This window comes from Aotus nancymaae, unplaced genomic scaffold, assembly GCF_030222135.1.
Source record: "Aotus nancymaae isolate 86718 unplaced genomic scaffold, 86718_ANA_hifiasm-v0.15.2.pri h1tg000014l, whole genome shotgun sequence".
NCBI lineage: Eukaryota > Metazoa > Chordata > Mammalia > Primates > Aotidae > Aotus > Aotus nancymaae.
Window position 1 is genome coordinate 48,627,738 of NW_026988425.1, and position 3,721 is coordinate 48,631,458.

The window sequence follows — 3,721 nt, forward strand, 5'->3', positions numbered from 1 at the left end:
AGAATCTGAGCCCCTGGGTAGAACATGCTATCGGTGTCAGAATGGATGGGCCACACAGCCACCTTCCTCTTGGCTGGAAGAGTCTGGCCTTGCTCCCAGAGTGACGGCTGTTCTGTTTCTGCATTCTTTATTTAACGTGACAATACTTAAAGCAAACCTGATTTTTGAGGCCAGTTCCTTCTGAGCAGTTTAATTTGAAAACATGATTTCCTTAAATAGCATCTCATTTTGTCTGCTGATTGGCACTGACTGAGGTGCTTTGTTAGTTTCTGCTTTCCATGTGGCTGGGATGACAGTACTGGCTGTCATTCCGACCACTTAACGGTCATTTTATGGAACTCACCTACCATGTCTGTTTAATCTTCTTCAGGCACAGATGAGTAGAAAATACTTAGTGTGATCAGAGAAATGGACAAATCATTCTTTCGAGTATAATTTCAATAATGACTTTAAAAATATTTTATTACAACACATTTGGTGGGTAGATAGAAGGAAAGAAGGAATAGTGATGATATGAAACAAAAAAAACAAAACAAAAAAACCCAACTCCTGTAGTTATCAATTGCTATGTAACAAATTACTTCAACAATTAGCAGTTTAAAGCAATAAACTTTTATTATCCCAGTTTCTATAGGTCAGAAATTTAATAGTGGCTTAGTTCGGTCGTTCTGTCTCCGATTCTCTCATGAGGTTGCAGTTAGGATACCACCAGGGGACTTTGAGACCAGCCTGGTGAGATCCCATCACAAAAAAAAAAAAAAAAAAAAAAAAAGTCAGGTGTGGTAGTGCATGCCTATAGTCCCAGCTACTTGGGAGGCTGAGGCAGGAGGATCACTTCAACCCAGGAGGCTGAGGCTGTAGTGCACTGTGATTGTGCCACTGCACTCCAGCCTGAGTGACAGAGAGATCTTGTTGCAAAACAAAACAAAACAAACAAACAAAAAGATGTCACCAGAGCTGCAGTCACTGATGACTTGACTGGGGCTGGAGGATCCCTTTCCAAAATAGTTCATCCACACGGTTCTGGTTGTTTAAAGGAGGCCTCAGTTCCTTCCTGTATGGGTGTCTCCATGGGATGCTTAAGTGTTGTCGTGGCACACTGTCTGGTGTCCCCCATTATAAGTGACATAGAGAGAGCAAGGAGGAATGCACAATGTCTCTTATGGAAACCTCAGGAGTCACTGACCATCATTTCTATGACATCTTGCTGGTTACACAGGTCAGTCTTACTCAGTATGAGAGGGGACTACACAAGGTCATGAATACCAGAGGTGGGAATAACTGGGCTGCCAAAGAATGTCCTCTGGTCCCTAGTGATTCACCTCCTTACCACATACAAAATACTCTCACCTCCTCTCATGACCCCAAAAGTCTAATCCCTTTACAGTGCCAGCTCAACATCCAAAATCTTGCTATACAAATCAAGCACAGGACTCCTTGGATGAGACTTCTTAAGAGCAGTTCCTTAAGTTTAGCTCTTTGAATACTATTCTCCTTCATCTGAAGACCTGCAAACTAAAGAAACAACCCACCCACATCACACACAACATGCAAAGGGAGGAAAAACATAGCATGTCTATAGTAGACAATCCTGTTCAAAATCACCCAGTCCAGACTGGGCACAGTGGCTCACACCTGTAATCCCAGGACTTGGGAGGTCACAGCAGGAGGGTGGCTTGAGCCCAGGAGTTTGTAATCAACCTGGGAAACATAGGGAGATTTCATCTCTGCAAAAATGTAAAAAATTAGCTGGGTGTGGTAGCATACGCCTGTGGTCCTAGCTACTCAGGAGGTTGAGGTGGAAGGATCACTTGAGCCTGGGAGGTCAAGGCTGCAGTGAGCTGTGATTGTGCCACTATACTCCGGCCTGGGCAACAGAGCAAGACCCTGTCTCAAAAGACAGACACACACACAGACACACACACACACACACACACACACACAGACACACACCCCAAAAAACAAAATCACCCAATCCATGCTACCTACACCTTATTGAAGGAGACAGTGTTGCTAAATTTTCTACTAGTACATAACAAGGATCCTCTTTCCTTTTGTTTTTTGGGTTTTTTTTTTTTTGTTTGGTTTGGTTTCGGCTTCGGCTTTGGAATGAGGAAATGAATGAAAGCTGGAAAGACTTTGAGGAGAGTATTAGTGAAAGCGTAACATGCTGAACAAACTGATAGCAGAAGCCTGACAGACATTCAGGAGGCCGCCAGCGTGGGATTAAAGGGAGGTAAGGAAATTGCTATCAAAACCACAGGAGGCTGGGCACAGTGGCTTACACTTTTAATCCCAGCACTTTGGAAGGTTGAAGCGGGAGGATCGTTTCAGGCCACATTTTAGGTTTTGTTAGGATAGTGCCTCACATTCAGGTACCTAATATCAGTGTTAGTTATCTCTTGCTGCATAAGAGATCATTCCAAAACTTAGCTGATTAAGATAATGCTAAATATTACCTCACACAATTTCTGTGAGTCAGACATTGAGTAGTGGCTTAGGTGGATTATTCTGGCTTGGGGTCTCTCTTGAAGTTACAGTCAAGGTGTTGTCCAGGGCAACAGTCATTTGAGGGCTTGACTGGGGCTGAAAGATCCCCTTTCAAGACAGTTTGCTTACATGATGCTTACAGTCAGCAGGAAACCTCAGTTCCGCCTCAAGTGGGCCTCTCGATAGGCTACTCGAGTACCCTCACAAGATGGCGGCTGCCTTGCTTCAGAAGGAAGAGACGGAAGAAAGTAAGGTAAAACTTCCATGTCTCCAGATGTTCTTCACCAAGAGTCGCCACGGTTTCCTGCGTGGACAGAACTGGTGCTTGTCCCCCACCCTGGCCAGCGCCCATAGCCAGCCCTGCATCATCTCCTTACCACGGCCTCAGACCGCTCCAGCGCTGCACAGCCGTGGCCTCTCCTTAGCCGCCGCCATGACTACTGCGTCCTGCTCCCAGGTGCGCCAGGACTACCACCAGGACTGCGAGGCTGCAGTCAACTGACAGATTAACCTGGAGCTGTACGCCTCCTGCCTCTACCTGTCCATGTCATACTACTTTGACCGTGATTATGTGGCTTTGAAGAACTTTGCCAAATACTTTCTTCACCAATCTCATGAGGAGAAGGAACATGCCGAGAAGCTGATAAAGCTGCAGAACCAACGAGGGGCCGTGTCTTCCTTCAGGATATCAAGAAACCAGACCATGATGACTGGGAGAGTAGGCCGAATGCGATGGAGTGTGCATCACATTTGGAAAAAAATGTGAATCACTCACTACTGGAACTGCACAAACTGGCCATTGACGAAAATGACCCCCATGTGTGTGACTTCATTGAGACGCATTACCTGAATGAGCAGGTGAAATTCATCAAAGAATTGGGTGACCACGTGACCAACTTGCACAAGATGGGAGCACCCCAGACTGGCTTGGCAGAGTATCTCTTTGACAAGCACACCCTGGGAGACAGTGATGATGAAAGCTAAGCCTTAGGCTAATATCCCCTTAGCCATCGGGTGACTTCCCTGGTCACCAAGGCAGTGCATGCATGGTGGGGTTTCCTTTACCTTTTCTGTAAGTTGTAACAAAGCATCCACTTAAGTTCTTTGTACCATTCCTTTAAATAAAGAAATTTGGTACCACCCCTCTCAAAAAACAAAACAAAACAAAACTTCCATGTAACGGTGCAAGTACCAGGAATCTGGGATCCTTGGGAAACATCTTGATGCCTTC

The 3,721-nt window shown here is 45.4% G+C and overlaps 1 pseudogene; it reads left to right on the forward strand.

The window, feature by feature from the left end:
- The first annotated feature begins 2,828 nt into the window (after positions 1-2,828).
- Positions 2,829-3,474, forward strand: LOC110567796 (ferritin heavy chain-like; annotated as a pseudogene).
- The last annotated feature ends 247 nt before the right edge of the window (positions 3,475-3,721 follow it).